The sequence below is a fragment of the Ptiloglossa arizonensis genome, chromosome 3, assembly GCF_051014685.1.
Source record: "Ptiloglossa arizonensis isolate GNS036 chromosome 3, iyPtiAriz1_principal, whole genome shotgun sequence".
In the NCBI taxonomy this organism is placed as follows: Eukaryota; Metazoa; Arthropoda; class Insecta; order Hymenoptera; family Colletidae; genus Ptiloglossa; species Ptiloglossa arizonensis.
The window spans coordinates 28,408,344-28,434,393 of record NC_135050.1 but is presented as its reverse complement, the minus strand read 5'-3'; the positions used below and the strand labels follow the sequence as shown (position 1 = coordinate 28,434,393).

The 26,050-nt window shown below is 41.7% G+C and overlaps 1 protein-coding gene across 2 annotated transcripts in view; it reads left to right on the top strand.

Moving 5' to 3' along the window:
* The first annotated feature begins 3,988 nt into the window (after positions 1 to 3,988).
* LOC143144674 (very long chain fatty acid elongase AAEL008004) overlaps positions 3,989 to 26,050 on the top strand; it is a 67,898-nt gene continuing 45,836 nt past the window's right edge. The window contains exon 1 of one of the 2 annotated variants that reach the window (XM_076307318.1): positions 3,989 to 4,187. The gene's annotated coding sequence lies outside the window, so the exon portion shown is untranslated. Of the gene's footprint in view, positions 4,188 to 5,298; positions 5,681 to 26,050 lie in introns of those variants that run through there. The other variant, XM_076307319.1, reaches the window with a different exon arrangement.

Here is a 26,050-nt window from a genome sequence, read left to right as displayed (position 1 = left end):
TACATTTTACAGAATCGTGCGATCCGATACGACGCATGAACAATTTGCGTGAACGTTTTTTGGTACGGTGGAACCTCCATTGTCCGAACTGACACGGCAACGCAAACGGTTCGAACGAGAGAATTTTGCGAACGTATATATAATAACATTGTCTTAAATATACTCGTGACTATCTAGCGCGCGCGTCGAGCTATAACGAACGAAGCTTCACCGTATATATATGTATATGTATATTCTTCCTAATTTTACTCCGACCACTGTCCAAACTTTAGATTACTCCGTGTTTGCGCCTATAGTTGACGGCTGAGCTGCAAATTTTTGTACGAAATCGTTCCGATCGGTATTAGATTTGAAACGCGTAGAGAAACCTTTCGATCGGAAAGGAAGGAGACACGTTCGGATAATAGAGGTTCTAATGTATTGCATCACGGTGCACTCTGTACCGCCGATGTGTTTGTAAAGATACCTCAGCGTAGGAGACAAAGCAATTTCGCACCTGTTAAAGTCTCGCAAAAAAGAGTACATATTACGTTGCGTTCTAAGAAGAGGAAGAAGAAGACGAAGAAGAAGAAGAAGAAGAAGAAGAAGAAGAAGAAGAGAAAAAAAAAGAAAGCAAAAGACATTTTTTGTCGATCCAGTTCGTGTCTGTCAATGAGAACAATAAGCCACGTCGACGTAGAGACGCGGTTAACACATTCTAGCGAAAGTTCGTAATGTTTCGTGAACGCGTGTGTACAAAAGTTGTCGTTTTATGGTCACAGTCAAAGAACTCGCCGCGTACTCGAGCGGACGATCAAGCATTTCTGCGTGTTCCTTTCGATTAAACGCGGTATAAAAAGGCTGCTTCTCGATGTACAACTTTCGTATTTTTCTAAAACGTGCACGCGCGAGTGCCACTTTTCCGCCGAGTCAGTCGTGCACTTTTCTAATGAAATTTCGATGACTATTGGTAGATCTAGCGACACGATTTTTCGAAGAAATTTCTCCGACGCGTTACCAGGGATTCCTTGCAATTCGTACTGTTCGAGGCGAGCCGGATCGCGACGCTGTGCCCTTTTTGAAATTGATTTCGATATTTGCACCGTCACTCGTACTTCCATACCGTCGTGTACCATGGGACAACAACCGTCTATGAACATTAAGCTTAAGGAGCTTCGAGTTCTCGTTCGATGCTCCGGATCGACTGATTCTTTTTTTACCTAGAACTTTTAGAAGAATTTTCAGACTCGTCCCGAAGACGTTCGATTCCGTGTTCTTTCGAATTTTCACACCCGCGCGTGTTCAAGGAGAACTGATTTTCGTTCGGACGGTCCAGTTGGCCATTACTCGAACGTCGGTCCGGCGATTCGATTAAACGGATTCTTTCTTCCATCGAATTTTTCCAAGCGGAAGAAGGGAGATTCGCTCTGTTATTTATATCTTCGTTTTTCGCGATATATTAAATTTTCTACGCGGTCGAGGTCGACCATGTTCGTTATAATGGCTGTACATACGTAGTAACCGAGTTTCCCCGAACCCTAGCGATCATTTCCCGAAATTGTTTTCGAAATGTTGGCAACTTCCAGTAAAAAAAAGTCTCGAACAGTATCAACCGCAACGTTTCCCTGTACCGAATCTGGAGCACACCACTGATTTTGCAATGGTCACGTTTCAAAGAAGGGGTAAGATCAACTCTCCGACGCAACGTTGATTCGTTGAGCCGTAAGCGTCACTTATTTTGTTTTTCTATCCTTCTTTACTTCGCAGCGTTCCACAATCGACCGAATACAAATGCGAAAGAATCCCAAGTCGTTGTCGTCGTCGTCGTCGTCGTCGTCGTCGTCGTCGTCGTTGTCGTCGTCGTCATCATCGTCATCGTCGTCGTCGTCGTCGTCGTCGTCCCCTTCTCGAATCGACCGAGTTTTCTTTGCCGCACGCAACACACAGAAACGAAACACCGAGTTCACACGATAGTACCGTAGTATTTATCAGACGATACACCTTTTTGTAGATGGAAACGGGAAGAGGCTGCACGCGTACAGATAATACGCCAAGTCGACGATCGATCGTCTTTCACTTTCAGAAACTGTTTTAGCCACGGTGAAAGGTGTCGAGCCGAGGTTCGCGCGAGGCCGAGGAAACAAGAGCACACATCGTCATGTACCTACCTAATGTTACGAACTCTGTAATGATTATTGATTCTCATTATATTTTTGTACATAATTGGGGAGAATTACACGAGAATAAAGTGAATTTAAAAGGAGCGAGTTGCCTTCAGCCATGAACACAGGGAAATCGGTGTCCTTTTTATTCGATGTAAGACTAACCTCCTCAAGAAACAACCGACACAGCAATTACGAGGAATTACAGACACAATTGTGGAATTCGTCCGCGATCGGATCGAGCATACGCATAATCGACATATTTTTCGTAATCAGAGATCAACGAAACATTTGCATTCTCACTGTCATCCGTTGTTACAGTGACGACCCTTGGCCTGCGAATTTCCACGACCCATTGACACCTGGATCTCGTTAACGATTCGACCCATATTTTATCACGTAGCCACTTGTAATGTTCGGTGACCACCACCTAAATAAGTTTCGTGCGAAATAAATAGTTGCTGAATCGGATAGGGCGTGTAGAGTCGGATAGTGTCAAATGGAAAACAATTTTTTCTCCGTCTCCGATGGTTATCTTAAGGTCGCTTTGCGTCTCGCAAATCGTGCGTTACACGGAGTGGGGGGACATCGATCGCTATCGTCCTTCGGAGCATCTCCTTTAATTTTGACGGTACATACAACAAAGTTGCCGAAGAACCGCTTGTTTGGAAAGGACAAACACGAATGGCGAATCACTGGGTTTTTTTTTCTTTTTTTTTATTTTTTCTCTCGTTTCAAGGTCATATTTTTCGAAGTCGAAGGTCAAAGATGTTTTCTCAAAAGGGAAAATATTTTTCCGTTTACGGTATTTCGGTTGACATCGAGACGAATTCAGAAAACTAAAACATGACCTTCGAAAGATTTTTGAACACGCGAACGTCGTATTTCGCCAATGCAAATTTTTGTATGCGAGTAATAAATACAAAAAAAAAAAAATTCTACATAAAAAGTAACGAAAGTAAAACTTCTTGCGTTCCCTTGTATCTGTAACTAGTTCACGCGGCGTTTGATTTAAGGACGTCCTGTATATCGGGATGCATAGATACCGCGCGTGTAATTAAACGAAACGATTACATTATCGATACGCGTGCATCGCAGTTTGCAAGAAAATTTCCCGTGAATTGAATTAAATCGTGTACACATACAAGTATAAAATTACAATCAATCGTTAAGATATCGCTGGACGGCAATGACATTCGACTATAATAAAGTCAATATATCTAGCTGGTAAAAATCAACGCGTGAAACGATATTCGAACGTAGACGTTTCCGATTATTGCATTACGATACGGTAGGTTATATTAATTTTATGTTCTTGCATACTTCACGGCGCATAAACAAACACGTTTCACATTAGTGAAACGGATAAATGTGACATACGTCGTGGTAACACCTTCTTGTCGACACGTGTGCCGTGTTAGGTTCACGAACCCACATCTCGAAACTCTCGTCGAAATCAGTATCGATTTCGATGTTCGGTGCACGTGGTCAATACAGCGTCTCGCTTACATTCTTATCTTCGAATTTAATTGAAAGAACGTATACCCCGTCGTTGATAAACGAGTTTCGTCGGTACAAATATCGTAATATTTATCGAAATGTTCGAAAACGTTTCTTTGCGTTGCGCACGCGTAAAATTTGGACAAAATTACAACACCTTTCTACCATTTTGAACGAATTAAGCGATAGATCGATAATACTCGAAAAAAAAAAAATGTATTATCAATCTACACGTCGTGTTAGTTTATACGAATTACCAAGCGTGTCGTTGCAGTCACATACAACGTGGCAGCGAAAAAATCGTTTCGATTTAGTCGCGTCCGCGCATGACGCGATTTTTCACAGTAACCATAACTCATGGCATCAGTTCTTTTTACCGTTCGGAGAGTGTCGATCGCGTTCGTTATCGACTGTATGTTGTTGGTGCAGCGTTGTTAGTGGTGAAAAAATGGGAGTTCGGTGATGATGTTCTTCGTCGAAATTCAAATTTCATGGCTGATGACGCGACATCGACGATAACCGATACATTGAAATTCTACGAGACACGTGAGTATACCTACTAACTACCATAGTCAATCAAATTACCGTACGTAACGAACATTGCGCGTCACAACAGTGTATCCGAGATGATTCGATACGGTACGCGTGATCTTTCGTACTAATTGCAAGTACATACTAGCAACATTTCACAGTCGTTCGTTTACATTTCGTCGTCAGTGTTCTATTTGTAGAGTTTATGTACGTGCACACAACTATTATCTCGGGCGTACGATAAAAACTTGGCTCTTATCCGGGGAATTCTTCTATTTAAGAAAATGTAACAGCTGTAAAGTACACCGTTAAACGAAGCACGATAATCCTTAGAGAAAAGTCAGTGAACGTGTGCGCGAAGCGACCACAGGATCGAAATTCTAACAGAACGTCGTTCAATGTTCGTATACTCCTTCGGAGTTCGTAACTCTTTCCTATAATTACATATTAATATGCTGTACGAATACGCTTCACCGATAGACGTACGTTATGTACACAACGCCGCAAAAGCCACGCGGCAAGCTACGCAAAGAACCGCAGATTGCCGGTAAAAGGCAGGTGCGTATCAACAACTTGGAGAAACTGTGTCGTTGAATAGCCACGCGAGTACATCGTTCATTTAAAAATCAATCGTTCCGGAAACGAAGTCTCGCGCGAGAATATTCCATAAAAAACAGACTTTTATTCACATTTCCAAGAATCGTCTTCTATCGAGACAACCTCCAAAATCCATAATGTTTCGAGGAAGTGACAACGCGATTCGCTGCGATCGACTATTCGTGAATGAATTTTGTAAGGTTATCCTAACACGGACCGTATAAGTAGCTCCTCGTGTCATTGACCGTAAAATGGCGATTACGTCACACCGATATCGACAAATTTCAAATCTCGTACGATACGAACCTGCTGTACAAATGCCAAGAATTGTCAACGTCAACGACGCTCATCAACGTAATCAACGAGAAACGGATCGAACTTGCGTCGGTGTAACCGTACCGCGCAATAATACGTTTCGTCCGTGGTTTCTCGCAATTGGACAAAAATGTATAACCGTGGATCTTTAAGATCGTAGCGCCGAGCCTGTCCGTGGTTCTCAGACGAAACAAGACGAAACACACAGTGCACCACGGGTAACGCGACTACTCGGGGAGGATAGAACGCGACGGTAGCGCTGGGAAGATAGAATACAAGGTTTACGCGGCATATCAACGACGACGGTATCGTATGAACGCAAACGAAAGACGAAGGTAGCACGTTAACGCATCGAAACGGATAGAAGATTCATCGAGCAAACTCGAGCGTCCCCGTCGAGCCCCGCCCTGTATATATTTTTAACCGAGATCTATCGAAAGTCCGGCCGGCGTGATTCACGATTCGTTCAGCGAAGAAGTGTATCTTCCTGGCAGAAAGGAAGGAAGCGGAAGGACGCGTAGGAGGGACAAGATACGTCAGAGTGGCGCAACAAGTGAAGAAGGCACAGCTTTCGTTTCAATTACACCGCGTATAGAGTAAGTAGTGTTCTTTCGATCAGCTGATCGCAGAATTATACCGGCGTTCGAGGAACCATGAACGACTACATAGTCGTGCTCGCGTCTTTTCTCGGAACGTTGCTGCGCGGCAGCACCTCGCCGCTAGCGAATTCCTTATAGGCCACCCGGTGTACAATCTATCTCGCTGAAACGGTTGGGCGCGTGCAGCGACGCGCGCGCACATGTAGAGGTTAGAGATTTTCGAATATTATCGAGATTCAAGTTGTGTACGAACGTTCGCGTAATTTTGACGTTGGTTGTCGTACTTTACCACCGGAACGCGTACCGCTGTAACTTTTCCCTTTTCAAAAACGAGTTAATCGACGGCACAGCATCTATCGTCCTTTTGTATACGAGAGCTTTTGGTACAGATTGACGTGCTACCGTTCTCTTCAAGCAAGTATCCGATTCGAGTAAACGCTCGTTCGAAGCGTGCCGTTTTAAAATTATTATCGTTTTTGCTCTCTTCTCAACGACGTTATTCCCCGACGTGGTACATTGGCCGAAAGAAGCGTGTATAACAGGTTAAAAGACTCGTCGTTTCTTTTAACGAACTGCGTCCTTGAATTCGAGTATCGAGTGAAATTTGTGAAACATTGACGATAGATATTTGTGAATGTTAAATACAAACAACGACGCAAAAAGAGACGAGGTCACTGTCCCGAAACGACACTGATCGTGAAATCCTTCCGTACTTGATTATACGATCGTAATTTCTTACGCTTACATTCGAACATTAAAATCCTGTGAATTGTTTTGTAAATTTATTAACACCGAGAGCACGAAATTAGCGAGCTTGTTTCAATGGTAAATCTAACGATACGGACGTAATACTTGGTAATTCAGGATAAGTCTCTCACAATGTTTAACGAGGACATTTGAGTATCAATAACTGCTGCTAACTTTCAACGAAATTACGGTTAATGCGCCGCAACTCGAAGAACATCGACATCGAAGTTGATGCGTCTACCTTATACAGAGTAACTATCAGATCGTTCGGAAAACCATTTCGTTTTTCTTGGTGAAAATGAAACTCGATTTTTCTAGAGCGTATAAACATTTTATCGAATTATACATTCTCCATTTTGGAAAACGAAATCACTTTCCGAGAAACTCGATAATTATTTAATGTTACGGTTAAGTAACATGATTTACTTAATATAAATAATTGATCGATTTACTAAATGATTATTATCCAATCGTTCGATGGTCGAACGAAACTAATCCAAAATAATAATTCGATAAACGATCGGCGAGGATCGAATTTTTTAAAAATTCCTGAAACACGATCACACCGATGTGTAAGTTGCTCGCTACTTGAAAAAACAAATAGAAGAAATACACCTACTTCGTAGCTGGAACGACAAAACCGTGGCGAACGAAAAACTGGTCTAAACGATCCCGGTAAAAAAAAGTAACAATGCGGATGACTTTTGTGTATATTGTCGCAAAGAATATAGCATGAGTAACGCGCAAGGTGCGGTGCACGAACATACGAAGGTTGCATCAGTCGAGGATTCGAGGAATTTCATGATTTTCAATATTACCATTGTTACTTCGGACGAGGTGCAATTTCGTAAGGTGTGAAAAATATTCTCGGTAAATCTCGAAGGGAATTAAGTATCGTATAAAATAGTCGAGTAGATTTTTCAATTTACTTTAATGAAAAAAAAAATTGAATACTCGAATCGTAATTTTTCTCGTTCGAATGCATTGCGATTAGTACGTCCTTGTTAATTATTTGGTTGTTTGGAAAGTGATTTCGTTTTTCAAAATGAAGAATGTATAATTTGATAAAATGTTTCTACGCTCTAGAAAATTTGTGTTTCATATTCACCAAAAAAAACGAAATGACTTTTCGAACAATCCAATAGATAGTATTCGTCTAAGTGCATTTCGTATCGAAACGATGAAGGGACGATTTTATGAGGTAAAATCAGAAAATGACGAGGTATCATCGAATCGAGTAGTGTCTGTAGAAGTTTGAGTACTTTCCCCTGGATTGCACCCGAAAGAAATTTGGAAACGCGATTTCTCGAAATCGTCGTGACCGTTGCGAGAACTTGAAAAGTTGGCGACTTTCTACGGCGCGCGTGTCGTAAATCGTTAGGAAAATCGAAAAAGGGAAAGTCGATAAAGACCAGACCGGTGTTGACCAATTTCGTGACAATAGAAAAGGTTTCGACATTTACGAAACCGAAAGTAGCACAAAGTACGAGATCCATGGGTTTCCTATAGGAATTGCCCAATCTTGTGTCGCGACAATGGCGTAGTCTCGCGATCGAACGAGCTCGGAACTACTGAAAATGGACAAAACTTAAAACCAACATACGGATAATTACTGTAGAGTAATATATATATATATAGGAAAATATGCCTATTCCTCTGTTATAATAATATATTCCCTGTGGATTACAGATGGAAATATAGGGTCTGCGCAATGTCACGACGCGTACAAAAGGAAAAGTCTCGAAAACTCTTTTTTAACATTTTCTCGATACCGGTCGACTCAAGTCCGTATCGGTCGCTGGTTACATTACAACTCATCTTGTGTCATTCGCACAGGGCTTCAACGAGCTATCGATTTACCGAAACAGTCGCTCACTCGATCGAAATTTCGCGCGATTCGTTCGCGCAAAATTCGTCCCTACATTACCATCGAAAATATTCCATCGTGTAATTCGAATTTGAATTATTATTCAACGAATAACGGCTACAAAGTTCTTTTCTGTCTCGTTACGCGAAACTTTTATCTAGATAAAAACGATTCCGGTTCTCGCGACGCGGACGAACCAGACGAGATCCGATAAAATCGGGACTCTCTGTTCGCGAATAATTGGCTTTGTACTTAGATCGACGCGTAACTTTACGCAAGAGTTTTCTCGTTACCTGGATCTCGCGCCTAAAGGATAACATCGTATCGTTGGAAACGTAATGGAGCCGAATGGAAAAAACACGCGGGAAAGCGTTACGTGTACGGCTGGTAACGAGTTGCATCGAGCCGTGTAATTTCCAATACGAACAACCGAATTCCCCGCCTCGGTAAAATTCAATTTGAACCGCGACTATACGAAACACTCGTTCGTGAATCATACGTTGACGCGCATACGTACACGGGTACCGAGTACGAAGCGCGCGTGTTTCCACGATCTTCTAAGTATGCCGATCTCGTAGCCGCGGATGTTTCTCCATAGCGGGGCCTTGGAAACATTTCGCGGAACTCTGGAACCGAAAACCAACATCCGAGACAAATTACATATTTTCCCGCCATTTTTTCCTTTATCCATTTGCGCGCTGCACGTCGCGTACGAATTCGTCTCGGAGGGTCCTTCGTTTCGTGAAATTGGATTCGAAAGTAAAACTCGAACGATTCGTCGTTAATTAGAATTGTATCGAGTCGTTTCTCGCATCGATGGCGTTTTTTTTCCTGTATCGAGTCGTTTCTCGCATGTTTCTTTCCCCACGTTCGATTCGCAAAGCTCGTAACCCCGTGTCCTCGAAAGCTTTCGGTTCACGGTTTGCCTTCGCTTCTGGAAGTTCGGTAGATCGCGATAGTAATCGACAGTATCGATTAGCGGCTCTTCTACGATCTCATCGCACGAAGGAACCTTGAACGAAGATAACGTCTTTGGAATTTCATTTCGAGGAAACGAACGCGAGTTCCAGACTTTTCACGTTTATTTGAAACCTCTATCGGGTGTCATTTTGTTCAACCGTACCGAGTGTGTTCATCTACGATGCAATTTGTATGGATAGATAGCGATAGGTTTCGTTCAACGCGTTCCAAGTTCCCGCTAACAAGCGTGAGTCAGTCACGAATGCGTAAATAGATCTTATCGATTCGCGTAGCGATAAATATTCAACTTCTTTTCCCGAACGTTGGTGATTACTATCTCTGGCGACGTATCCGCGTAGCACAGTACCAGAAAAGCTTCCCGTTCGATCGTACGAGCGATACTCGTCGAGTCAAAACTGCCCTGACCCATCCGCGGGTCAATGGACCGTATTATACCGCGTTAACGCATTCAGAATCCTTGCGTACGTCTCTCGGTTTTCTGCTCGCGGACGTGATCGCATTGCGCCGCGTCTCAATGAATGCGCCCGGCTCGATACGACACGAAAAAGATACATACCTCGTTCCCCGAGCGTATAAAAAACTCCTTTGTCCCGATGGATGGATGCATCTTCGCGATTGCGAGATATCGTGTGCAACGGAACTCGGATTTTCGCGGAACGATCGCACGCAGTCGTGTCTTTCGTGCGACTACGTCTTCTTTCATTTTACTAACGAAGTATTCCGTTGATTTTTCGTAACGACGATTACCATTCACGTGTCTCTCTTCATCCGTGCGTATTCGTTGTTTTCAAGAGTCTTGAGAAATATTCGGGTAAATCTCGAAGGAAGTCGACCCTTTGCACTGGAAGCTTTTCTGATACCAGAAACTGGCACCTCGAAGAGATCCTTCGAATCGTGTAATTAATTTCGAACGGAGCATTTTCGTTTCAATGTTTCATATACGTATGTTTATACCTTACGAGAAATTAGTAATTGAATTTTAATTTCAATTCCAAACCTAGATGGTTTCCGAATTGGAGAAAGTACACCGAATTGAGTGGCGATCGAGGATCACCTCTTAAGTTTCAAGTTTCGTATCAAAGAGTCGAGTAGACTTTTCGATTTCCTTCGATGGAAAAAAAATTGAACACTCGATTGGTAATTTTTTTCGTTTCAAACTACGCGAACGTATCGCGAACCGTAGGTCCCTGTTAATTGGGTACGATCGTCCAAGTGCGTTTCGCATCGAAACGATCGAGTACTCTGTCAATGATTGCGGTCGAATTGTTAGGTGCTAGCGACGTATTTGCACGGACGAACAATAATTTCGACGGCGCGTAATTCTCGTCGAAACTTTCTCTTCGGTAGCCTGCATCGATCAGAAATTCCTCCTCTCTCTCTCTCTCTTTTTCTCTCTCTCTTTCTCTCTTTGTGCGCGAACCGTTTGGACATAACCAACGACGACAACGACGACGACGAGAGAAGACACCCCGTGCACCGACCAAACTATTATTTTACGAGCTACGACGACGAGGTTCTCTCGATGGAACCGCGTAACCGAACAATTACTTTATTCCCGCGAAATTGCCTCCTGAATCGTTCGACACGGATTTACTCCCTAGGACGCTTCTCTTCGATCGGTATCGAAGAAGTCGCTGCACCTGTACGTCCACCTTACCGAAAGGTAACGCAGACTCGCGTGTAACTCGCGTGTATCTCGAGAACGAGGAGAAATACACGAGAAAATCGAAACAGGCACGAAAGTACGATTCATTGGCTTCGAAACGATGCGTTTACCTTTCAACTGATCCCTCTTCGAAGATACAGTTTCTTTCGTTTCGCTACCGAAGTATTCCGGTGTCTCTCGATTTCAGTGTCTCTTTCGCGAGATCGTTCACGGTGAAACGAATACCCTTAAGGTCCTTCTCGTGGTACGGTGACTCGCTTCGTTTCTTAGCAAAGAAGTGAAAATCGCACACCAAATCCCACGAGTGTGGCGATTGCGGTACGAATTTCAGCTGGAGAAGTGGTTGCGCGCGACGAGTGTGTTTTCTAGCGTTAATCGTGACGCAACGCAATCGATTTTGCCGATTTCCGAACTCGACGCACACGGTTTCTCGACTTCCTCGATGTCTCAACGTACCGCGTACCTACGTTTCTCATCGATTCGTCCAACCCCGATTTCGATGGTGTTCGTCGGTCACGGAAATTGATCGTTCGCTCCGAGTCCCGTGGAAAACTTCCGTGGACGGTTTCATTACCGTAAACAACTCGAGAACGAAGACGCGTGTCCATTGGACGAACATTTTACCCTTTGCACTCGAGGCTTCTTTGTTACCGGAAATCGACGCCTCGAGAAAATTCTTCGAGTCGTAAAATTCATCTGGAATTGAATATTTTTATATACTTCGTATACGTACGTTTATACTCTACAAGAACGTAATATTTAAATTCAAATTTGAATTCCAAACCGCGAAGTTTTCCCGGATCGAAAATATCGGGTTCGAAAAGTCATTTCGTTTCTTTTAGAGTGTACAAACATTTATACACACCTGTACAATGCACGAAATACAGTTTACTCGAAACGAATTATGTCTGTCCACTTTGGTTGCTCCAAAAAAAATTCGAGACTAAAATTTGTTTACCGTGACAATGCGAAAACATTCATTCATGCGTGTCGGTCGCGAAGCGAATGAACGCGAGAGTGCTCCACACCGCTGATCGCCACGAGTGCCAAAATATCTAGACACGGTGCCAAACGATGCTCGAATATCCACGAAATAAAAATTCCACTATTTCTGGCGGTCAGTGAATCGATAAACGAAAGATGTTCGTAAAAACGCGATTTCGAGGGCTATAAATACCCGTATTAAAAAATATGTTGCTCCGTGTCGAGGCTGGAGTCCGTTCTGCCATTATCGTGGCCAATTAACGGAAATCGGGAGAGTCCTCGCGGACGAACCGAGTCACGGGACGCGTTCGTCCTCGAAAAAAAGAAAAAAAATTCTTTCGCGGTTCGAAAACAAGCGGAACAGCTGCGCAAAGTGTGCTTCGTTGCGCACGTGGAAACGCGGCTTTACGAGAACGCCGTTTCCCGAAAAGGTGGGTCGGGTTGCGAAAAATAATGTAGGTCGGGGAGGATAAGGGGAGCTCGGTGCGCGGGGGCATCAGCTGGTCGAAAAACAAAAACGGGGCACAATGTCGAGCATACCGAATCGCGTTAATCGCGATTCAGAAACGGTAAGCGGAGTGTGCTCCATTAAAGCACCGGCTGGCGGGAAAGAAGGCTCGTGGCCGCACGTTTCTAGTATTGTGCAACGAACCAACTACCGACGAGGCTCTCGCGCTCGATTTTTCTGACAGCCGGATCGTGTTCGGCGTCGTGGCCCGAACTCGCCGAACAAACTAGGCCAAGGCCGCATTCTTTGCCCGCCGCGAGCGTTATCGGTCGATCGACGAATAATATCGAGACACGGACGACAGATCCGTTACCCTTTCGAAGCGATCGTCGTACAGGGGATGTTTCGCGAGTCGTGCGAAATCACGTGACGATCGTACAAGAAGATCACGTGACGATCGTACAAGAAGATCAAGATTCGCGACAATCAATACAAGATCGTTGCTCCCTGCAATTGCTTCATCGCGGGGATACTTTGTTGTTGATGCAATCTAGCTACTGGTGGAAAATATGTTAGTTTTTCCCACGCGGTGTCGAAGCTTTATTCACGGTGGTCCCGTAACAAGCACGAGAGAAGAGAATAATTTATTATTCTTAGACAACGAACTGGTGGTTCTCGACCCGGGTTTTTTTCCCGAGCGAGGCGGTTTTTATTATCTTTTCTTACACAATGTTTTACGATGCAGTTTTTGCATCCGAAAAATCACACTCGTCTCGCTGAAATCTTTCGCGCGTCTCTCCGTCTCTCGTTTGTCCTCGTCGCGTGGGAAAATAAAAGAGTATCTTTGGTTTTTAACACTGCGGTTGTATGTTTAAAAAGACAGCAAAGCAAGGAACCGTACTGATCTTGTACTTTATTCAACTATGTGTTTACACTTTCTCCGAACGAAACTGAACGTTCAATGAATCTGTTCGCGAAACAATACGGTGCTCCTATTAGAGACACCGGAATCCAGTAAAGAGGAAATGTTTAATAATTTTCCTTAATAAAAAACTACATATATTGCGGACTATGAAGATGTAAAAAAGATTGTTCTGTACGTTCGAACGGAAAGATTAAGAGCGGAAGACACCAAATTAATTATTTTTGCGACACACGTAGTCGAAGACCAGAACTACGCGTTGGAGACTGTTTCGAAGGATACCACACGCTGGAGAATTATAAAATATAATTTTCCCATAAAAACATAACATTAAAACACACTGTTGTACGAACGTATACTTAAAGTTCAAGAATGAATAAATCTTGCGCGTCCTTCGTAATCTTACATTTTATCTATCGCTGATTTTTCAAGGGAAATTAATTCCGAACGGTACGAGACCCGTGTCCAAATTTCATACGACCTCAAAGAGTTAAAGGAACCCGATTACCGTCTCGATGTCGATAACCGAATTCTTATTAAAATTTTTCTCACCGAATCCTCGAGTATCTACCAATTCGTATACCTGGGAATTCGAAGGGTAGACCGTTTAAAAGTGCTCGATCGCGGCCTCGTGCGCCTCGTACGCGATACTCGCCTGTATTGCGATCAGCTGAGCACGAATGACTCAGTGTTTTGTCGGCTTACGTAAGATCGACGAATTGGGTCGTACGCCGTGTGGAAAACGCGCGACAACTCCTCTTGAATTTTTCTTCGAGAGGGCAGTTGCTCCGCGAAAACGTGTTCACCGTTGTTGTACACACGGTGTCCCGGTGTCACGGGTATACGATACGGAGCTGTTGACCAACACGTGGACAGAGAATATTTTATTCGAGTAAAAGTTGACGGATCGAGTCGGACGTGTCGCGATTTATTCCATCGAACGGAAACTAAACCTTTCCACTCGAGAGGCGATCGAAGATCGTCACTCAATTCGGTGTACTTACTGCAATTTGGAGAACTATGTAAGTTTGGAATTGAAATTAACAATTCAATGACTTACTTATCTTCTAAGATGTAAACATATGAGTAGGAATCGAATTAGAAACGCCTCCAAGCGTGGACTCCAAGCGCAGGCTTAGAAGAGATATCGCGTGCGAACAGAACTGCCTTAAGGTAAACACTTGGCAGCGATTTGCTTGTTAGGTATCTTGGAAAGCATAAGTGGCCCTTTACAGGTGGTCCTGCAAGACGACCGAGCGTAAGAATACACGAGTACGAAAGGAAATACATGTGGTTCGGAGAAATTGAAGAGCGTTTGGAAAAGACGAACGATCAGGATGGACGAACGTGACCGAATGTCTAACGTGAGAGGGACTGAGGATTAGAATGGAAGAGAATAAATGCGCGTGGCTGTATAGGGTGCGAGATGAGCGTTTTGAAAACGGTGTGTAACGGTATGTATGGGTAAAAAAACGTAATAAGACAGAAGAGTTGAACAGAACGAAGAGACTTGCAAAAGACGTAAGCGACGAAGACTCTAAAGACGCGTGTCGAGGGCATCGAGACGATTAGCTTTGTTTTACACATAGTCGATCTATCTTTAGTGAAAGAAGAAACTAATTGCCGATACCGTGTCCAATACTAATAACACTGTAACGTATACAATACATAATATACATGAATATACACCAACACACCGCACGGGTGCAACAATTTTTTGGAAGCTCGTACAGAGATCGACGTATGTATACGAAACTTTGAAACGAAATTGCTCCATTTTGGAATTAATTATACGATTCGTAAGATTTCGTCGAGGTGCTGGTTTCTTTCTGGTAGCAGAAAAACTTCGAGCGCAAAGGGTTGAGGTCGTTTATACTCGCGCGCTTCAACTTCGCGTCGAGAACTATTATATATAATAATATACATAATATACATAAATATACACCAACACATCGCACGAGTGCAACAATTTTTTGGAGGCTCGTACAGAGATCGATACATATATACGAAACGTTGAAACGATATTGCTCCGTTTTGGAATTAATTACACAATTCGTAGCAGAAAAGCTTCAGGTGCAAAGGGTTGAGATCGTTTCCACTCACGCACTTCATACTTACAAGTTTGCGTCGAGAACTATTAAAAACGATAATGGTGGCTCAACTTGTTCCTTGCTCCGTGGAAATACGAGGTAATTAGCGAAACTTACCGTCTATCTGACGTCTCCGTGGAGAATACTTCGACGTGATCATCTTTAAGAGTATACTATGGCTGACGGACAGTGATTCAGACTCGTGTAGCTTGGCGCAACGAATGATCTTTGTTCAGAGAACAGTTGTCTATATACATGGTTTTGGTTATCGATAATCCTGGTATTTGGATTTTGTGTCGGTTTTATCGGAGTATTTAATGGTTTTCATACTGGACACGACTTGACGATGAAAAATGGCTACAGGTAGTCGAGTTCGCGTACCTGGATTCCTGGAGGGAAGAAACAATCGACGAATGACTCGCCAGGACGATTTCGTCTGTCGACGAATCAATGATTTTCGAACCGCGAGACTCACCACCCCGAGAGGTGTTCAACCCTCTGCAAGCGTGTACCTTTCGACGTATTTGTTTACCGTTTTTGATTTTTCTTCTCGACGATTACCCACCGATCGTGCATTTTAATTTTCGAAGCGTTCGTTCGCAAACGGTTACACGAGTCTTCGTTAAAATCGTATATTCGTAATCGGTAACCTTTGGTTAACACGAACGAGATGTATAATTCAACGATGAATAGAAATTATTGAAATTTATCGGCGAAATTTACTTTGAATTGGAACCACGGTTTGCGAACTTTATAATCGTCGAATAATTTCTGGTACCTGGTAATTTCTGGGGTATCTCGCATAATTTTTCTTTTCTCGTTTCTCCGAACAACGCGATCGTTTCGTCCGATACTTTGTACAAGAAAATTATTTACCTACTTGAGAATAAACGAACTGGTAGTATCGTACGATGGATGCCGAAGCGTTCGAAAGTTGATCGAAACAACCTACCGTCCTCGTGAACGATTATACATATATAAGGACGGTAAAGTGCGACTAAAAATGCCTGTTACTTTATTCACGAGGCTGCATAATCCATTATCGATGTACGAAACATCGAGTTGTGCTCGATCGGTACGTAACACCGAAAGTGTTCGCGTTTGAACGAAAAGTGTGTTTCAAAAACGAGTGGAGAACACGGTGAACGTTAGACCGAGAAAAAATTCTCCAATTTCGATGAAATCTAGGAAAGACGAACGCAAATACAAGACGATTCGCGCGTGTCGTTTCGACGAGTAGTCTAAAGGTTGCTTTTGTATAATCACTTCATTCGTTTCGAGAAATTGTACAGAATGACCAGAAAAAATTAGGTTCGCGCTTCTGTGGTGCGTTAACGCGTTCGTTGAGAGACAATTTTCATCAATATTGTAATTTCTTCCCAAACACGATACGTTAGTACTCCCACGATGTAACCGTGTTTTCAAACGTTAACAAACGTTAACAAACGAAATCGTTCGATCGAGGAAATCGTCGCGAATAAATCGCGACGCGTTGACTCGATCCGTCAACTTTTACTCGAATAAAATGTTGCCTGTCCACGTGTTGGTCAACAACTCTGTCAAGGGAATCGAGTGGACGGGACCAGTTTCGTACGATCCTCGTTTCGAAAATACGTGGTCGTAGCGATCGATGATTTGTTAGCGGAATTGTTATCGATTCGTCGAGCAGTTTGCACTTTCTTGCGGAAAGAGCGCTCGAAACGGTCGCTCTTACTTACGCAATTACTGGAATCGTTAATATCGAGCCCCGAATACGGTGCGCCGCGTCAGGACACGGAAATAATGATCGATGGTTATTTAGTTTTTCGCTCGGCGATTCGTGTACGAAGTTACGAAACACTGCTTGGAACGGTTTCGCTGGTGAGTTATCACTTCGAACTTTAGTCGATCGTATCGCGGCGATAAACTTGTTGCGCTTGGTTCGACTCCCCGTACGCGATGTAAATGTTTTCGGAAACAATTTTCCGGACACCCTGTCCAGACGTTATTGTCGCGTCCAACTCGACCTTGAGAAAGTCAATCGGTCAACGGTAGAAGAAACCACCGATCGTTTCCTAGTCGGAAAGGAAAGCTATAAAATTTTTCTTCGAAGAAAGAAGCTGTCTCGATGAAATCACTTGGTTCTTGTAACTACCGAATCTCTCGGTTTGGACAAAGTGTCGGTAAAAAAAGGTCAGGGAAGTTCAAAGCCACGAGAACCCGTGTCCGTGTTGCCGTACACACGGACGACTCCTACCGTCGACGAGCATTCAAAGATGGAAGGAATGTTAATGGCCTCGAGGATACAGTGTCGTCGGTTGTACGACTCCTCGTGACCTTGAACTTATCATAGTCAACCGGCATCGTTTCTGTTTTTTTTTTCTTTTTTTTTCATTTCATGCAAATCGCGCTCATAGGTACCGGCAAGAGACTGTCGAAATCTCCGCCTCGAGACTAAACCCTGGCGGTTCAGAGACACCGTGCACCCGCCACCGTACATCTTCCTTTCCTGCCCGTTTAATTTTATTAAACAGGTACGCGCGAAAAATTCGTACGGAAGAATTTTGTTTAAAAATTCATGTATTCAACGGAGATAGTTTCTACGTGATTTTTTGTAAAATATTTCCGACGATTGGGCAACTTCATTATTCCGGTCCAATCGGAGACGCTTAAAACTCTCGCAGACCTTGGTTTTATAGATACATTTATCGTCCCGGGTCTCCCGTAGGCGAACTAATCATAATTATTCTTGCGAATCTTATTCGAGCATCTCGGTTGCTCAACGTTAGGGAGACCCGGTGTATAAAATTCTTCGAGAACAAAGTCTTCTTCGAGAATCCATTCCGAGGAAACGAGCGCAGGTACGAACATTTCCTTTCGAACGATATTTACTCGTGTTTTAAAAAGAAAGAAAATATTTTTAGTCGTCCACTCGGGTCGGAGATAACGCTGAGCGCGATCGAAGGTCCATATTTAACCGAATTCCGTTCGCCTTTCACCGATTCGAGATTTAAAAATAACGATGTGGCATTTTTTTGCCGATAGTTAAAAAACTTGTGACTTTGAATCGGAATCTATTGGAAAAGAAATTTTAATAGAACGATCAAATGGCGATTACGAAACGGTGAAATATTGTTTTCCATTCAAAAACAGATTTCTACTCTGAAAGAAAAGTTACGAAGGTTCGATCCTAAATCGTACACATTGTAGATGCGTAGTATTTGTTTTCAAGCCAATCCCAACATTCTTATTCGAATTATCGTTGCAAAACGAAGACACTTTTCAAGCCGCTGCTCGAATCGAAAGTATTATCATTTTACTCCTAATAACACATTCTACTCGAGAAAGATATCACTTTTGAAAAGTGCTCGAAAAAAAATCATATTTTTTCGATCACTCGAATCCTCTGATCCTTCTAACCGCCTTGGCGAATGTTCCTCGTTCTCGATGGCCTTGCAACATTGTAACGAATCGTGTTCTCATTATGCACGTGCAATTTTCTCTAGGTACTCTGGTGTGACAGTATTTCGTTTCATTTGCGTATATAGTCGTTCGCAAATCGCCGAAGCGTTCAGACGTGTCGAGGGTTCAGTGAGTTTGTAAACGTAAACACAGAGATAAGTTTATACCGTGCGTATAACGACACAACGTCGAAGGTGGAACTAAGGAAGCTAGGAGAAGCGAAGAGTAACCAGTAGCGACCGATAATCGTTTAAAATGCGATCTTCGTGCTTTCGTTGACCACCACAACCATCAATTTCATCGACCACCAATTTTCATTATAAACGATCGCAGCTGGTCCAAATTGCTCTCGTAACAACATCGACGCGATACGTACGTAACGTATATACACGTTCGAAGAACGAGACACTGATAATACGACACAACAAGTCCAAGTTTTGCTAACACGAATAACACAAGTCCCGGTATTAAACTCGTCGTCGTGCGTAGAAATAGATATTGTTAACGAGGAGCTCGTAGCCTGGTAATAAATATCGAAAAAGAGAAACAAACAAAAGGGAGAATGGGACCATCTCCACAAACCGAAATCACGTAAACAAAAATCGTAACAGGCTTCGAAAAAGATACAAAAGTTTATGTAGCACACCGACGAAGATTCCCGCGGTAAATAAGTGCAAAAATCACACTTTACTCTTTTTTTTAGAAAATATTATCAAATACTCGATCAAAGACACATGTAGCTCACTAGGATTCTAGTTTCGTTGTATTGTCCCCCTGGTGTAGGGTTGGTAAAGATTTGATAACTTTTTCGAACTGTAAGTGACAGATTTGTTGTCAGAAACGACTATTATGCAAAATATTTACAACGAAGCTCGAGTCTTGTCGACTCTAAAGGGAAACAATTGTACAAAGCTGTACGATCGAGAGGGTACAATCGTCAGCACTGGTACATCCACGTATTGGTTTGCTGATGTATCAAAGACATCAAACCTAGATTTCTTCGTTACCTTATTCGTAATACGCAAGATATATATGCACCAGGGATGTTCGGGTAACCGAAACTTTCAGTTCGAGTCGATTGGGATATTTTCTTCAAGTTTGGAACGAGACCTGAAATTTTCCATCGTCTGAAGTTGAAATCAAATCCCGAAAGTAAATTCGGGTACACAAAACATTCGGAAGTAGAACCCAATTTCAGTTTCGGATACGCGAAAGTTTTGAGTTCTGTTCCAAACGATGTTCTATCACACTCAACATTCGGATATCCGTAATTTCAGGTACCTGAACATCTCTAACGTCCACTGACCTTGTAATTTGCACTTTCATCGTCTTCCAAATACGTGTGGGTCTCAAAAATAAATTCGAAAGCCCAATTCGAAATCAGAATCCAATTTCAGTTTGGAGTTCTGTTCCAAACGATGTTCTATCACACTCAACATTCGGATATCCGTAACTTCAGGTACTCGAACATTTCTAACGTCCACTGACCTTGTAATTTGCACTTCAATCGTCTTCCAAATACCTGTGGGTCTTGAAAATAAATTCGAGAGCCCAATTCGAAATCAGAATCCAATTTCAGTTTGGAGTTCTGTTCCAAACGATGTTCTATCACACTCAACATTCGGATATCCGTAATTTCAGGTACTTGAACATCTCTAACCTCCACCGACCTTGTAACTCGCACTTCCGTCGTCTTCCAAATACGTATGGGTGGTTGTCGGTTCGTAAAAATCGTCAATATCTCCGATCACGAATGGTAACGCAAACATCCGTAGAAAATTCTGCGTGGATCACTGATCTTCACCTCGTACAAATAGTACCGAAAAGGCGCGTTTGCACCAAAAATTACGTAAGCGAGAATCAAATTACGTCACCGGCCAAAAGCGTTTTGCTCGTTGCGAAAGAACGTGTACTCGCTGGATTTGGCGATCGGTCAGAATCGCTCGGCACCGAAGGTTTTTCGTAGATATTGGAAATATCCTAATAAAGGGGCCCCATGAAACAGGTTTTTCCTGGAAAAAAAATTAACGAACGAACCAACTACGCAGAATAGTATTTTTAAGGGTGTGCGTACACGTGTACCTTTGTTTTGCCTTTATTCAAAGGAAACCACTTGCCTAATTGATTCGATTTTTTTTTTTTCTCTTGAGCGAAAGAAAATATTTCATATCGCTTGGCAAACATGGTCATTGAATTAATTTCCACCAACGCGCGAGTGTGAACGTAGCTTTTCTGTCTAAACGATTCCAGTTTCTAGAGTGATCCGATATGAAAATGAATGGAATTCTATTAAATTTTATCAAAATGAATATCACCTTTTCGAAGCCGATTTGTAAATTTAGATGTCGTAATTAAACAAAATTATGCCACTTTATGCAACGATTTGTTCCTCCATTAGTGAATAGAAGTCGAAAAAATTGATGCCCGAAAAATGTTGCCGGGCGGGTCATTAGTACAATTTTCCAATGGGATTTTTTATATATTATTTTTAAGGCTCGTGTTATTGCCAAATACCGTAGACACGCCGTTACGATTTCAACCGATACAACTTTGTCGATTTTCAGAATTTTCTTACAATGTTTTTATTAGCATATTCTCCGTATTACGTACAATTAAATAAGCAAATTGCGAAACATAAATTTTTATCAAGCCATGAAGTCATGTAATATCCTTACGAATATCTTAAAATACAGAATTTTTCTGGATGACGAACCGGAAGAATAAATATGCAATAATTGCCCTTGAATGATATTTGTATGATAAATAACGAGAGAAGATTTTTACACGATCGAATCCACTCCGTACAGTTAAATCTGATTCATGCTTTGCGATGTTTTATTTTTCGAATAACCGTTTCTGCTTGCAGTATTACATTTGCATCGTATGCGTCGTATTAGAAAAAATTTTATGGTTCCTTCAACCGTAGTAAGAGCCGTATAAAATTTACAATTTATAAATGGCAAATAGAAATACCATATAGGCAGGAAAATAATCATTTTTACCGTTTCTGGAACTTCGTCCCGAAGAAACTGTGCTTTAACTATTCATAGATTCGATACCATTAAATAAAGAGTAAGGTTGTTAAAATAGACGGTTATGTAAAATTCTATACATTTATTATACATTGAACGATTTGTATACGATTCGTTAAATGAATTAACGCGTACTTTTCAACGCTATCGAATAAATTGGTTGTTTATCCTAAAAAATAGTCGAGCTCGCATCACGACTATACATTTACATTCTTTCTATTTTCTGTACCGGAATTATATTGCTTTCCGCGCACGATTCATCAGCATTGTTACGTTTACCCATTTATTTATTTATTTAACGAGGAAACCTCACTGCGATACAAAACGAGTAAGCAAAAAATAATTGGTTACACCAAATAAACATATATAAATGTATACCAGGATCATTTGTTGTATATAAATATACATCAGATGCATCGAGAAATAGATAACCGTAACAGATAGATGCATTTTGGTACATTGCATCGATATCGTCGCGTCGAAAATTCGACTGGACGTTAAGAAAGGACAATCGAAGGGAAAGTTTTGATCAATAACAATTTATAAAGTTACAAATCATCCCGAGTATATCGACCAAGACAATTCTCGCACGATTGTTACGTTTTTTTACTCTCTGTACGGCAAATTGTGTTACTTTATAAAAATGTTGGATCAAAAATTGAATTCGTACAATTGTTCTTTGTACACGCACGGTAACGTTCGAGCACGAATTTGAATATTATAAACGCCAAGCAAAAATTCGTGCTTTCTGGATTTCGATTGTCACAGTGAATCGACAGTTTTTGTGTTCTACTTTGTACCTTCCGGCTAGATGATTCTTATAATTCTTATAGCATCCTCTACAAGGTAGAAATAATATCAATGTGTCTGAAATGTATTATTCGATCGATAAATTGATGTATCATTTTGCTACATTCTCGGTATTATTTTTACCGGAAGAATAACCCAACAAACGTTGCATCGTAGCAACGTAAAAATTTTATTCAAATTTGCCAAGTTCGAGCTCGATTAAATTTTCGTCAGGATCTTAGAGTATCGAACATGGATAAGAATGTTTTCCTAATCGTAAGCTAATTTTCTTTCCAAGACTCCGTACATACATTTTATTCGTTTATTTTCGTTAGGATAAAATTGTTTCGTTGACCCGAAGAGGGTTGCGCTCACTGATAACCCGTACCTTGTGTTTACAAAACATAACGAATAACACAGAAGTACGTTTCCCGGGATTGCAATTGTCGTTCATTTAAATACACTCTGAATAGTCCTTGATGCGTGCAATAACAAAATCGGGAACATAATTAATCACTGGCAGATGATATCGGACAGGATGTCGATCACTTGTTAATTGTACGCTGGTTTAATTGCAGCGTACGTCGCGCCGATAACACATATTTCCATAATCCAGTATTTAATAACATATTCGATTCAATACCGAGCTTCAAATAAATAAACTCGAAGATGTCGAAATACAGACGAAATGAAACATTCCTCGATGAAAAAATTGTGACGCAAATTCCCATAAAAAACCAGCAAAAGGTTAAATAACAAAACATCAAAAATCCACGATGACCATCACACATGTTCAAACAGACGTAACGCGTGTTCTTTTCATTGGCAGAAAATTTCAGCGAAAGTTCGAAATTCCTAATGGAGTTGGAGAATTGTTGCCGCCAACGTTTGCTTGTCGGTTCGACGTACACTGGCGAACAACCAACCGAGTGTAAATTATTTTTTACCATCGGGCCGGTCTTCAGCGGCAGGCTTCTTGCTCTTCTTCTGGCGCGAACCTGTTGTTGGCCGACGGCTCGGGTCACGTGGATGCGGTTGAACGAATAAAAAATTCATTTGACTTCTCGACCAACACCGAACACCTTCGAAGCTTTTGAAATTCCTTGAAAGCCGCTGGTCGTGTTTGCGATCGTGCCCTCGCTGCCACATGCCCTCACGTTTCGTTTCTTCGCGATTCTTATCGCAACGATAAATACATAACGTACCGTTTCGTTGTGCACATACCGCCCAGATAACAATGTAGCGTAATCAATGCAGTTCGATTCGGAACAACGACTATTCCAGATTCAAATTCACACAAAGACGTCATTCCTCGACCGTTCCGTGTCGTTGTGATAATTGCACACGATTGATCGTCGTAACGATAAATAGAGTCATAAGGTGTACAAAATTTGTGACTAATTGACTTTTTCATCGGTAATTACCACCCATCTGACAGCTAGCGATACTCGATTGTAATTGTTAATTAACCGCTACGGATGTAAATATTCTTTTTATGTTTTTTAAACGACGACAAGAAATCGTTTGTATGCATTCGTCGTTAGATTCTTGGAACCTTGAATACGCGTCGATCTCTCTTTCAACCACGTTGAACGTAAGTGATTCTCTAAATTTCGTTTCTCGATGTATCGCAGAACGAAAGAAGTTATCTTTCGTTCGCTATTATTATCGTAATAGTGAAATCTGGATAATACGGACAACAGCTTCCCAATGACGGTACCGCGATCGATCCAACGTTCAAGTATTTTGCCGCGAGTCAACAAAGGTTGCAAAGATTTCTACGCCTCTGCGGAAAATATACGTCAACGTATTGCAAATAGTCGTTACTTTAAATATAGAAAACAGTAGTCAAGGTGACGGGCGACTTTTTAAACGTATGTACCTCGTGAGATAAGCCGATGTTTAAACATCATTTTCTTCTTCTTTTTCGTCGCATTTTGAACCGCAACTGACGCAACTATACCTTAGACGGACAATATTTTCATTAAAATATTAGTATACACGATACAGGTATGCGGTACAACCGGATCGACGATAACTTTTACAAATAACAACAAACGTCTCATTGTACTGGTTTCACATACCAGAAGAAACGATTTTGTATGAATATTCGATCAAGAATCGATTAACAACTCTCCTCGTTCGTATTCGGAGAATATTTCTCAAACTTCTCAAATACCGGTTAATTGGCTATCTCGTACAGTCACTTTGTCTCGTAAAATTTATATTTGAAAAAAACTTTTCGTTTCGTTAACGTTTTGACTCGCTGTATTTAAATTCTGTTAGAACGTGTACCCTGTACGGGAGACGAGCAAAATTTTATTCAAATAAAACCAACCAGGAGTAATTTATTCGCGACTGGTTGTTCGATCGGACGGTCAAATTTTTATGAGACCATTGTGGAATATTTCATTCTATAATACAAATTCTATGTTTTATTCGACGACGATTAACGGATGAATAATCGCCTCTTTGAAACTTCTTATCTAGATTTAATTAAAAAGTTTGCTCATCTTTGTTCTACGATAGAATTTAACCGTATTCATATTTTTTCAACGCACCCGACGTATCGTCTTAGATATTTCTGTACTCGTTTAACCGACACTGATCTCGAATATTTAACTTGAACGTTAAATATTCTGTATTGGGGTGTTCTCGTTCGCAGTTGAAATTCTTTGGAAAAAATTTGTACGTAATCGGTGCCCGTGACTCTGCTCGTATTCCCAAGCTTGTTAATTGGACGCTTTAAACATTCTTACGCTTATCTACGCTATCGAAGGAATCTTTAATTTAACGCTTCGACTTTACGCTTCTACGTAGCAACTGGTGTCACGGTTATGACAATATCTTCAGCGACCTTGATACGACCAACCGTGAAATACACGTAGGACGGTCAATGATCCATGTTTCTTTTCAAAGTCATCGATGTTCGTGTTAAATTCCTCGGGTCAAGCGAACACAAATTAACTTCTTTTTAACAGGTAGAACCTTGAAGAATAAACATCGGTATTTGTGAAACTCGACAAATTCGAGTTGGACCTCGATCGAAAGTATCACTGTTTGGAATTCGTATTCCAGGATTCGTTTCTTGTCACCAAACACCCCTTGGTTATCGACGGATAAACAATTAATGATCTGACCGAGAAATACTTGTTCGTTTAAACAATTTTACGGCCGGTGACTGGAATAAACGAACAATACCAGAGAGTTTTCATCTCGAATGGGAAGAAATCTTAAAGATTTACCGCGTACATTTTTCAAAACCTTTCGAACACTCGAGACACACTTCGAGCGTTGTTAGTTAACCGGGCAGGTATAATCGTCGCGGAAACGAGTGGAACGATGTCCGTGGAAATCTAAGACGCGCGATTCGATGCGATAAATCGCTCAATATTTCTTC